At 46.3% G+C, this 13,404-nt stretch overlaps 1 protein-coding gene across 4 annotated transcripts in view; it reads right to left on the bottom strand.

Moving 5' to 3' along the window:
- LOC122920771 (transmembrane protein 272-like) overlaps positions 1 to 13,404 on the bottom strand; it is a 103,752-nt gene that overhangs the window by 66,545 nt on the left and 23,803 nt on the right. The window lies entirely within an intron of this gene.

Below are 13,404 nucleotides of genomic sequence, written 5' to 3'. Positions count from 1 at the left end.
TTTTCTGTGATATTGCCTACAGGACGTAATTTAGAGAGAACATACATATTAGTGGGCAGAACCCTTGAGATGAAGAGTCTGTGACAAAGAGACAAGGGCTTTGAGAGAAGGCTCAGTGAGAGAGTGATTATAATCAAATCCACAGCAGATATTGAGAGCTTGGTGTGAGACTGTATGGGGCATCGCTGTTCTGATAGTGACCCCTGTAAGGTGATCAGGGACCTGGGGAAAAAAGTTACACCTATTGTTCTGTGGTTTAATAGTTTGGGTTATTCTATGACATTGAGAGATTGTTTCTTATGAGTGTTAAAACCACTAATCATGATATGTCTCTTAGGGTCCATTCACACGTCCGTTTTTTCTTTCCTGATCTGTTCCGTTTTTTCAGGAACAGATCTGGACCAGATCTGGACCCATTCATTTTCAATGGGTCCTGAAAAAAATCTGACATTGTGCTGTCCGTTTTTTTTCAGGACCCATTGAAAATAAATGGGTCCAGATCTGGTCCAGATCTGTTCCTGAAAAAACGGAACAGATCAGGAAAGAAAAAACGGACGTGTGAATGGACCCTTAAAGTAACGACAACCAAAACACTTTGAGTGCCACTATATTTACAGTTGTGTTCACTACAGTTAAAGTGGTTGTCACTTCAGCAAGTGGCATGTAGAGAAAGTTTATACAAAGCACTTTCTAATGTATTGTTATTGTCCATTTTGCCTGCTTTATTCATTTTTCCACCGCTAATGGATTGCAGGGTGATCGTAACCAAAGAAACGAGCAATGTATATCACGATGGAAAAATTAATCCAGCCTGCAAAGGAAGCAATATGGACAACCACAATACATTAGTGGTTTTACATTAGTGGTATTGTATTAACCTTCCCTACATGATACATGCCATTTGCTGAAGTAAGACAACCCCTTTAAGCTGTTTGATTTCTATTGGTCTGAGATTGTCTTCTTGTATGTGGTGTGCACTGTGAGGTGACAGGTTTCAGGTACGACTAGGGGTACTGTGGTGGGTGCCACACAGGTATCAGAGGATCATAGCAGAGGTGGACTGGCCATAGACCCTACAGGGAAACTTCCTGGTAGGCCGATGGCCTTGGGACCGCCTGTTGTAGTCACATAAAGCTGTCAGTACAGTTCATTACAGCGGAGGTCAGTCAGGAACCCACAGCATTATAAATCTGCAGCTTTTAGGCCGGGAAATGATGCTCACACAATACACGAACATGCTTGTCTGAAACTAGCCTTGCCCTGGAAGCCTAATTATGAATTCTGCAAATAGAGCTACAGTTTTTAAACCAGCACCTGCATCTCAATACTTCTCTAACTACATGTAATTAAAAATTGAATATAGCCACTAAGCTATTCAATAAAATGCATCGGTATAGCGCCACCTGCTGTTTGTTCCTTATTGTTTTTTTATGGTTGAGAACATTAAAGAACATCCTGGCTCTATAATGTGTTGGGAGCCTTTGTGGTTACAGAAGATGTAAATGCTGCGATCAGATTATGGCCTGGCTCTAAAGAAGTTGAGATGAAAGAACAAAGGTATGTTAAATGCAAGAAAAAAAAACTACTTAACCTGATGTCCCACAGGGCGTACAGGTACGTCCTGTGTAGTTCCGATCACCGCCGGCACCAGCAGGCACCAATGGGTCAATGACGAGGGGGGTCCTATGACCCCCTCGTATCGGCGATCGCTGCAATCAATTCAGACCTGCGGTTTGCAGCGCTTTCGGAAGTTTCTGATGAAACCGTGGGTACCAGAAACTTCAAAATGCCTTATTTTAATGTTTAACGCCCCCCCCCTGCAGCCCTCTTTGTTATGTGCTGGCAGGCGCAGCGGGGAGGTGGAGTGCGGATGGTGCGTGCAGTGCGGGCGGTGCAGGGGGGGCGGGCGGGCAGACGCGCGTTGTGGCAGCGAGTGATGGTTACCATGGCTACCGGACGCCTTCACTCGCCGCTTCCGTAAGAATCTGCTCTATAAAAATAGCACATGATATAACCTGTTAGATGAACGTTGTAAATAATAAAAAATAAAAACTGTGCCAAAACTGCTATTTTTGGGCAAATTTTCCATTTTAATCCATTTTTTCCTGTAACAAAGCAAGGGTTAACAGCCAAACAAAACTCAATATTTATTGCCCTCAAGGTATTAATACCCCTCAAGGTATTAAAAACAAATTTTACTAACTTTGTTAACCCTAAGTGTTCCACAAGAGTTAATGGCAAATGGAAATGAAATTTCAGAATTTCTATTTTTTGTTACTTTGCCTCACAAGAAGTGTAATATAGAGCAACCAAAAATGATATGTACCCTAAAATAGTACCAACAAAACTGCCACCTTATCCCGTACTTTCGAAAATGGGGTCACTTTTTTGGAGTTTCTACTCTAGGGGTGCATCAGGGGGCTTCAAATGGGACATGGTGTCTAAAAACCAATCCAGCAAAATCTGCCTTCCAGAAACCATATGGTGTTCCTTTCCTTCTGCTCCCTGTACATTTTTGGTAAATTTTGTATTTTTTTTATAAATAAAAATGATTTTTTTTACTCCATTTTACCAGTGTCACGAAGTACAATATGTGACAAAAAAACAATCTCAGAATGACCTGGATAAGTAAAAAAGCGTTTTATTCACACATAAAGTTATTCACACATAAAGTGACACTGGTCAGGTTTGCAAAAAATGGCCTGGTCCTTAAGGTGAAAATGAGCCCGGTCCCTAAGGGGTTAAATTGTGCTTGTAGGAATATTTAATATATTCTAGCAAAATTACCCAGCTTTGCACGGGTCTATTTCATTTGTGTGTGTGGTTAAAAGTAGTGTTGATCGAGCACCAAAGTGCTTGGGTGCTCTGCCAAGCACAATGGAAGTCAATGGGAGAACCCAAGCATTAAAAAAGGCACCCCCTGATCTAAAGAAGGGAGGGTGTCTGGTTCATACGAAAAGGTCAGAAATTGATGGAAACACCGCCGAAATGGTTAGGGAACAGCATGGGGAGGATGTGTGGATGCATCTTGGACTCTCAGGTCGCTTCTGGGAAAGATGTTGTCCAAGTAGTACGCCACTTTTACAGACTGACACTAATACGCACAAAACCGAAGATGAAATCGATTTTAGAGGAAAAATTGTTAGGAAACATTCTTTCTTGTATATTTACTTGTATATAAAGTGCAAGTGCTGCCAAAAATTACAAGGAAGAGGCACTCCGATACAACCTGTATATTGTTCAGGTACTGGGACTCCTACACTCATAAAGCCTATGCACTGTGAAAGGGCTTCCAAAAATTGCAAGGAACCGGCATTCCAATACACCCTTTATTACCCTTCAAAAATTATATGATTGATGGCCTGCTGGTGACCCTCAAACACATTAGGAGCAAGGGCCTGCTGGTGACCCTCTGAAACATTACGGGCAAGGGCCTGCTGCTGAGCTGACCATCTAAAACATTAGGGCTGAGGGTCTGCTGCAGAGCTGACTCTCTAAAACATTGGGGGCGAGTGCCTGCTGCTGATCTGAGCATTGAAAAAATTATGAGTGAGTGCCTGCTGCTTAGCTAACCATTGAAAAAATTATGGGCGATGGCCTGTTGGTGAGTTGACCCTCTAAAACATTACATGCGAGGGCCTGTAGGTGAGCTGACCCTCTAAAATATTGTATTTGAGAGCCTGATGGTGAGCTGACCCTCTAAAACATTATATGCAAGGGCCTGCAGGTGAGCTGACCCTCTAAAAGATTGTAGGTGTGGGCCTGCTACCATCTGGTAACAGACATATATGTCTATGTTTTGTGACTGCTCAAATGTATTTTTCATGAAAGTACTAGAGCTATAATTATTATATTATATACTGTATGTTCAATATGCCATACATATAAATAAAGTATTTCAGTTGTTAATACCTCTTAAAATTTTATTTTTGGCCCTTGACATTGGTTCAGTCTGACAATGTGGCCCCCAACAAGAAAACGTGCACACCTGCTTTAAAAGATTGTAGGTGAGGGCCTGCAGGTGAGCTGACCCTCTACAACATTAGGAGCGATGGCAGAATAATAATCATGTTGATATGATGGAAGAGGAGGACGAGAAAAGGAAGATTGAACTAAATATGCTTTTTGTGGTGTTAGGGGTGCATGGAAATTCAGTGAATTCAGAACATTATAAAAACACATTTAAAGTGCCTTTATGTTCAGCCACTTTCCTCTGGTGGAGTAGAGAAGTCAGGGGCAATCCAGGCCTTGTTCATTTTTATAAGAGTCAACTTGTCTGCATTTTCAGTTGACAGGCGGATGCGCTTACCAGCGCAGGCCAGCACCTCCAAGGCGTAGAGCACCAGTTTGTGCCACGTGTCCAGCCTGGACTCCCAGTAGTTGTAAGGCACAGAGGGATCATTGAGGATGCTGACACGGTCTTCTACGTACTCCACTATTAGGGATGAGCGAACCCGAACTGTATAGTTCGGGTTCGTACCGAATTTTGGGGTGTCCGTGACACGGACCCGAACCCGAACATTTTCGTAAAAGTCCGGGTTCGGTGTTCGTCGCTTTCTTGGCGCTTTTTGAAAGGCTGCAAAGCAGCCAATCAACAAGCGTCATACTACTTGCCCCAAGAGGCCGTCACAGCCATGCCTACTATTGGCATGGCTGTGATTGGCCAGTGCAGCATGTGACCCAGCCTCTATTTAAGCTGGAGTCATGTAGCGCCACACGTCACTGTGCTCTGATCAGTGTAGGGAGAGGTTGCAGCTGCGACGTTAGGGCGAGATTAGGCAGTGATTAACTCCTCCAAAAGACTTCATTCAGTGATCGATCTGCAGCTGTGGATCATTGAACTGCTGCTATTTAATTGCTCACTGTTTTTAGGCTGCTCAGAGCATTTTTCATTCACTTTTTTCTGGGGTGATCGCGGCCATTTTGTGTCTTGTGGTGCGCCAGCACAAGCTGCCACCAAGTACATTTAACCCTCAATAGTGTGGTTATTTTTTTGCTATATCCTACATCAGGGTCAAGCTGTCACACCAAGTGCATTTAACCATCAATAGTGTGGTTATTTTTTGGCCATATACTACATCAGGGGCAAGCTGTCACCAAGTGCATTTAGCCCTCAATAGTGTGGTTCTTTTTTGGCTGACTCCTACATCGGTCAAGCTGTCACACCAAGTGCATTTAACCATCAATAGTGTGGTTATTTTTTGGCCATATACTACATCAGGGGCAAGCTGAGCCTGTCACCAAGTGCATTTAACCCTCAATAGTGTGGTTGTTTTTTGGCTATATCCTACATCAGGGTCAAGCTGTCACACCAAGTGCATTTAACCATCAATAGTGTGGTTATTTTTTGGCCATATCCCAGTCTAATTCTGTCTGTAAACGTATACCTGTCACCCAGCGCCTAAATAATAGGCCTCAAATTTATAGTCAGCTAAATCTGTGGTTATTGCTGTGGCTGGGCAAGTTATTTAGTGTTCGTCAAAGCACAGTTTTTGTTCTGGGTTGAAATACAATTCCCAATTTAGCAATTCTCTAAATTAGTGGTTTCTGCTGTATCAGGCCTACTTTAAATCTATCCCTAAAAGGGTATATTAGATTCAAGGTGCTGATAGGGTCATTCTCAATAACTTCACACACACGCTACTTTGCATATCCCAGTCTAATTCTGTCCGTAAACGTATACCTGTCACCCAGCGCCTAAATAATAGGCCTCAAATTTGTAGTCAGCTAAATCTGTGGTTATTGCTGTAGCTGGTCAAGTTATTTAGTGTCCGTCAAAGCACAGTTTTTGTTCTGGGTTGAAATACAATTCCCAATTTAGCAATTTCCTAATTTAGTGGTTTCTGCTGTATCAGGCCTACTCTGTTACAGGACCTCTCTCCTCTGCCTGGGTGCCGGGGCCTAAATATATGACAATGGACTGTTACAGTGTTGGGTGACGTGAAGACTGATTCTCTGCTGACATGAAGCCAGATTCTCTGTTACGGGACCTCTCTCCTCTGCCTGGGTGCCGGGGCCTAAATATATGACAATGGACTGTTACAGTGGTGGGTGACGTGAAGCATGATTCTCTGCTATGGGACCTCTCTCCAATTGATATTGGTTAATTTTTATTTATTTTATTTTTATTCTAATTCATTTCCCTATCCACATTTGTTTGCAGGGGATTTACCTACATGTTGCTGCCTTTTGCAGCCCTCTAGCCCTTTCCTGGGCTGTTTTACAGCCTTTTTAGTGCCGAAAAGTTTGGGTCCCCATTGATTTCAATGGGGTTCGGGTTCGGGACGAAGTTCGGGTCGGGTTCGGATCCCGAACCCGAACATTTCCGGGAAGTTCGGCCGAACTTCTCGAACCCGAACATCCAGGTGTTCGCTCAACTCTATCCACTATCTTCCAAAACATTTTTCTCCTTGTGACAATAGGCCACGCATCAGGGTGAGGGTGCTGGCGGGGTGTCATGAAACTGTCCCAGGCCTTGGAGAGTGTTGCCTTGCCTCTGTTAGAACTGATGTGTGTTCCCCTCTTCTCCCCTCCTCGGTTGCCCAAGGAACTACGTACTCTGCTGCCAGCGTTGTCAGATGGAAATTTTTGGAGCATTTTTTCCACAAGGACTTTCTGGTATTGCACCATTTTGCTCATCCTCTTCACCAAAGGAATGATAGATGAGAAGTTCTCTTTGTAATGGGGGTCGAGAAGGGTGAACAACCAGTAATCCATGTTGTCCAAAATGCGTAAAACGCGTGGGTCACGGGAAAGGCAGCCTAACATAAAATCAGCCATGTGTGTCAGAGTCCCAACAGACAAGACTTCACTGTCGTCATCAGGAGGATGACTCTTAATCTTCTCATCCTCTTTCTCCTCTTCTGCCCATCCACGCTAAACAAATGGAATTAAACTTTCATGGGTACTACCCTCTGTAGCAAGGGCAACTGTCTCTGGCTCCTCCTCCTCATCATCCAATTTGCGCTGAGAAGACGAACTGAGGGTGGTCTGGCTATCACCCTGCTTACTTTCTTTCCCCATTTCCTCCTCTTCCACATGCAAAACGTTGGCCTTAATTGTGAGCGTTTGAGTAGACACAGAAGTGGGATGGTGACGCTGACAATAGCGTTATCACCTCTCACCATCTGTGTTGATTCCTCAAACTTTCTTAAAACCTCACAGAGGTCAGACATCCATGCTCACTCCTTGCTTGTGAAGCTGACTGGCAAGGCAATGACCATGTTGCAGCAGGTATTCCACTACTGCCCTCTGCTGCTCAGAAAGCCTGGACAAGATGTGGAATGTGGAGTTCCAGCGCATGCTCACGTCGCACAACAGTCGGTGAGCTAGCAATTGTAAGCACTTCTGCAGCGTTGACAGACCAGCAGAAGCTGTTGATGACTTGCAGAAATGTGCACACACGCGGCGCACCTTCACTAGTAGCTCAGGCAAATTGGGGTAGGTTTTGAGAAACCACTGAACCACTAAGTTGAAGACGTGGGCTAGGTATAGGATGTGTGCCAGCTTGCCGGGCTCCAAAGCCGCCACCAAGTTACGGCCATTATCAGACACAACCATGCCTGGTTCTACAGTAGGTTGAGTGGCAAGAGCCACAGCTCAGTCGGGTCTCTTATCCTCTGCCACAGCTCGGCGGCAGTGTGCTGTTTGTCACCTAAGCAGATCAGCTTAAGCACGGACTGTTGACGCTTCCCCACGTCAGTTCTACACTGCTTCCAGCTACCAACTGATGGCTGACTGGTGCTGCAAGAGGATAATTCTGAGGTGGAAGTGGCGTAGAAGTGGGGGTTGGAGCCACTAACGTAGGTGGTGGTGGAAACCCTGATGGAAGTAGAGCCCGCAATCCTTGGCGTCGGTAGCACCTGTGCCATCCCAGGGTATGACTCACTCCCAGCCTCCACAACGTTCACCCAGTGTGCTGTCAGGGAAATGTAGCATCCCTGGCCATAAGCACTTGTCAATGTGTCAGTGGTTAAGTGGACCTTCCCAGTAACTGTGTTGGTCAGGGCACGGTTGATGTTTTGGGACACATGCTGGTGTAAGGCGGGCACGGCACACCGTGAAAAATAGTGGCGGCTGGGGACTGCGTAACGAGGGATGGCCACTGACATCAGGCTGCAGAAGACCTCAGTGTCCACAAGCCTAAATGGCAACATTTCCTACTCATGCGTGCAGGAACCTTAGGGTAGTTGTTATATGTTTGTCTTTGCATGTCTTCATATGTACTTCATGCAGCACTTTGTATTAAATTGGGTACCCCAGAGCTCATTTATATTATCCTAAGCACAAGCCGAGGATGGTTTGACTCAAAGTAAGGGGGAATGTAACACCCCAGAGTTGGGTTACTACATGCCTCTACCCCGCTACTATCTCCTAGGAGCCTTTATACTGTCATCAGATATAATTTACATTATGTCTTCCACAAATGTGCATAGAGCTATGTTAAAAGTAATTGTTCATGTATTTATCCTGGTTATCAGCAGGTGGCAGCAATCCATTGGCAGGTATAAGTTACAGTTTAGTGTATCTGACCTAGAATGGATTATTCCAGCTTAGCTCCCCCTCTGGGGAGGTGGGTTGGACCTAAATCCTACAGCATGGGTAAAGAAGGAAGTTAGAGTGGAGTGTAGCCCACCCCCTGCTAGGGGTAGGATGTATGTGTGTGCAGTTCCCCTGCAAAGGGAAGACAGCAAGGACCTAGTCTCGGCTGAGACTCGGCCATATACCCAGTCTGATCACCTTCAGCTCTGCTGGATGAAGAAAGCAGAAACTACAAACAAACTCCAGAGTTCCAGGAAGAAAGCATCCCCTGAGAATCCATCTCTGAGATAAGTCCAGTGCCTAGGAGAAGCCTATTCCTCCTCCGCTAGTCGGTACCCACACAACAGAAGTCACATTTAAAGCAGAAGTACTCATTCCTGCCAATCCTTGCCAAAACCTTCTGGGACCAAGAGACCAAAGCTGTATACTGCTTGGATGCAAGTTATGTCAAGTAAAGCAACATTTGAACTTCATATAAAGGTCTGGACATAATTTATTCTGCAAAGTTCCTCTATTACTCCTACTATCATTACACTCAAATTTATTTCAAGTAAGCTACGAGCCAGGAATCTGGCCGTACCCAGGTTGGAGATACCGTGACACAACTACCACCAAATTACAGAGACATTATAGGCCATTACACCACTCTGGCATTCCTAATCTGGGACGTGCGTTATAACACCTTGGAAGGGCCCTGGGATAGTACCCTGTGCACACTGCAATTTGCGTCACATGTAGAGTTGAGCGAACACCTGGATGTTCGGGTTCGAGAAGTTCGGCCGAACTTCCCGGAAATGTTCGGGTTCGGGATCCGAACCCGACCCGAACTTCGTCCCGAACCTGCACCCCACTGAAGTCAATGGGGATCCGAACTTTTCGGCACTAAAAAGGCTGTAAGGGCTGCAAAAGGCAGCAACATGTAGGTAAATCCCCTGCAAACAAATGTGGATAGGGAAATGAATAAAAATAAAAATAAAATAAATAAAAATTAACCAATATCAATTGGAGAGAGGTCCCATAGCAGAGAATCATGCTTCACGTCACCCAACACTGGAACAGTCCATTGTCAGATATTTAGGCCCAGGCACCCAGGCAGAGGAGAGAGGTCCCGTAACAGAGAATCTGGCTTCATGTCAGCAGAGAATCAGTCTGCATGTCATAGCAGAGAATCAGGCTTCACGTCACCCACCACTGTAACAGTCCATTGTCATATATTTAGGCCCCGGCACCCAGGCAGAGGAGAGAGGTCCCGTAACAGAGAATCTGGCTTCATGTCAGCAGAGAATCAGTCTTCATATCATAGCAGAGAATCATGCTTCACGTCACCCACCACTGTAACAGTCCATTGTCATATATTTAGGCCGCGGCACCCAGGCAGAGGAGAGAGGTCCCGTAACAGAGAATCTGGCTTCATGTCAGCAGAGAATCAGGCTTCACGTCACCCAACACTGTAACAGTCCATTGTCAGATATTTAGGCCCAGGCACCCAGGCAGAGGAGAGAGGTCCCGTAACAGAGACTGTGGCTTCATGTCAGCAGAGAATCAGTCTTCATATCATAGCAGAGAATAATGCTTCACGTCACCCACCACTGTAACAGTCCATTGTCATAAATTTAGGCCCCGGCATCCAGGCAGAGGAGAGAGGTCCCGTAGCAGAGAATCTGGCTTCATGTCGGCAGAGAATCAGTCTTCATATCATAGCAGAGAATCATGCTTCACGTCACCCAACATGGGAACAGTCCATTGTCAGATATTTAGGCCCAGGCACCCAGGCAGAGGAGAGAGGTCCCGTAACAGAGAATCTGGCTTCATGTCAGCAGAGAATCAGTCTGCATGTCTTAGCAGAGAAACTAAGAAATGCTTCACGTCACCCAACACTGGAACAGTACATTGTCAGATATTTAGGCCCAGGCACCCAGGCAGAGGAGAGAGGTCCCGTAACAGAGAATCTGGCTTCATGTCAGCAGAGAATCAGTCTTCATATCATAGCAGAGAATCATGCTTCACGTCACCCAACACTGGAACAGTCCATTGTCAGATATTTAGGCCCAGGCACCCAGGCAGAGGAGAGAGGTCCCGTAACAGAGACTGTGGCTTCATGTCAGCAGAGAATCAGTCTTCATATCATAGCAGAGAATCATGCTTCACGTCACCCACCACTGTAACAGTCCATTGTCATAAATTTAGGCCCCGGCATCCAGGCAGTGGAGAGAGAGGTCCCGTAGCAGAGAATCTGGCTTCATGTCAGCAGAGAATCAGTCTTCATATCATAGCAGAGAATCATGCTTCACGTCACCCAACACTGGAACAGTCCATTGTCAGATATTTAGGCCCAGGCACCCAGGCAGAGGAGAGAGGTCCCGTAACAGAGAATCTGGCTTCATGTCAGCAGAGAATCAGGCTTCACGTCACCCAACACTGTAACAGTCCATTGTCAGATATTTAGGCCCAGGCACCCAGGCAAAGGAGAAAGTTCCCGTAACAGAGAATCAGTCTTCATATCATAGCAGAGAATCATGCTTCACGTCACCCAACACTGGAACAGTCCATTGTCAGATATTTAGGCCCAGGCACCCAGGCAGAGGAGAGAGGTCCCGTAACAGAGAATCTGGCTTCATGTCAGCAGAGAATCAGTCTTCATATCATAGCAGAGAATCATGCTTCACGTCACCCAACACTGGAACAGTCCATTGTCAGATATTTAGGCCCAGGCACCCAGGCAGAGGAGAGAGGTCCAGTAACAGAGACTGTGGCTTCATGTCAGCAGAGAATCAGTCTTCATATCATAGCAGAGAATCATGCTTCACGTCACCCACCACTGTAACAGTCCATTGTCATAAATTTAGGCCCCGGCATCCAGGCAGAGGAGAGAGGTCCCGTAGCAGAGAATCTGGCTTCATGTCAGTAGAGAATCAGTCTTCATATCATAGCAGAGAATCATGCTTCACGTCACCCAACACTGGAACAGTCCATTGTCAGATATTTAGGCCCAGGCACCCAGGCAGAGGAGAGAGGTCCCGTAACAGAGAATCTGGCTTCATGTCAGCAGAGAATCAGTCTTCATATCATAGCAGAGAATCATGCTTCACGTCACCCAACACTGGAACAGTCCATTGTCATAAATTTAGGCCCCGGCATCCAGGCAGAGGAGAGAGGTCCCGTAGCAGAGAATCTGGCTTCATGTCAGCAGAGAATCAGTCTTCATATCATAGCAGAGAATCATGCTTCACGTCACCCACCACTGTAACAGTCCATTGTCAGATATTTAGGCCCAGGCACCCAGGCAGAGGAGAGAGGTCCCGTAACAGAGAATCTAGCTTCATGTAAGCAGAGAATCAGTCTTCATATCATAGCAGAGAATCATGCTTCACGTCACCCAACACTGGAATAGTCCATTGTCAGATTTTTAGGCCCTGGCACCCAGGCAGAGGAGAGAGGTCCCGTAACAGAGAATCTGGCTTCATGTCAGCAGAGAATCAGTCTGCATGTCATAGCAGAGAATCAGGCTTCATGTCAGCCACCACTGTAACAGTCCATTGTCATAAATTTAGGCCCAGGCACCCAGGCAGAGGAGAGAGGTCCCGTAACAGAGAATCTTGCTTCATGTCAGCAGAGAATCAGTCTGCATGTCATAGCAGAGAATCAGGCTTCACGTCACCCAACACTGTAACAGTCCATTATCATATATTTAGGCCCCGGCACTCAGGCAGAGGAGAGAGGTCCCATAACAGAGAATCTGGCTTCATGTCAGCAGAGAATCAGTCTGCATGTCATAGCAGAGAATCAGGCTTCACGTCACCCACCACTGTAACAGTCCATTGTCATATATTTAGGCCCCGGCACCCAGGCAGAGGAGAGAGGTCCCGTAACAGAGAATCTGGCTTCATGTCAGCAGAGAATCAGTCTGCATGTCATAGCAGAGAATCATGCTTCACGTCACCCAACATTGGAACAGTCCATTGTCATATATTTAGGCCCCGGCACCCAGGCAGAGGAGAGGTTCATTCAACTTTGGGTTGCCTCGCAATATAATGGTAAAATGAAAATAAAAATAGGATTAAATGAGGAAGTGCCCTGGAGTACAATAATATATGGTTGAGGGGAGGTAGTTAATGTCTAATCTGCACAAGGGATGGACAGGTCCTGTGGGATCCATGCCTGGTTCATTTTTATGAACGTCAGCTTGTCCACATTGGCTGTAGACAGGCGGCTGCGTTTGTCTGTAATGACGCCCCTTGCCGTGCTGAATACACGTTCAGACAAAACGCTGGCCGCCGGGCAGGCCAGCACCTCCAAGGCATAAAAGGCTAGCTCTGGCCACGTGGACAATTTAGAGACCCAGAAGTTCAATGGGGCCGAACCATCATTTAGTACGTGGAGGGGTGTGCACACGTACTGTTCCACCATGTTAGTGAAATGTTGCCTCCTGCTAACACGTTGCGTATCAGGTGGTGGTGCAGTTAGCTGTAGCGTGTTGACAAAACTTTTCCACATCTCTGCCATGCTAACCCTGCCCTCAGAGGAGCCGGCCGTGACACAGCTGCCTTGGCGACCTCTTGCTCCTCCTCTGCCTTGGCCTTGGGCTTCCACTTGTTCCCCTGTGACATTTGGGAATGCTCTTAGTAGCGCATCTACCAACGTGCGCTTGTACTCGCGCATCTTCCTATCACGCTCCAGTGCAGGAAGTAAGGTGGGCACATTGTCTTTGTACCGTGGATCCAGCAGGGTGGCAACCCAGTAGTCCGCACACATTAAAATGTGGGCAACTCTGCTGTCGTTGCGCAGGCACTGCAGCATGTAGTCGCTCATGTGTGCCAGGCTGCCCAGGGGTAAGGACAAGCTGTCCTCTGTGAGAGGCGTATC

The sequence above is a fragment of the Bufo gargarizans genome, chromosome 10 (assembly GCF_014858855.1).
Source record: "Bufo gargarizans isolate SCDJY-AF-19 chromosome 10, ASM1485885v1, whole genome shotgun sequence".
Classification (NCBI taxonomy): domain Eukaryota; kingdom Metazoa; phylum Chordata; class Amphibia; order Anura; family Bufonidae; genus Bufo; species Bufo gargarizans.
This window is presented reverse-complemented; position numbering and strand designations above follow the sequence as displayed.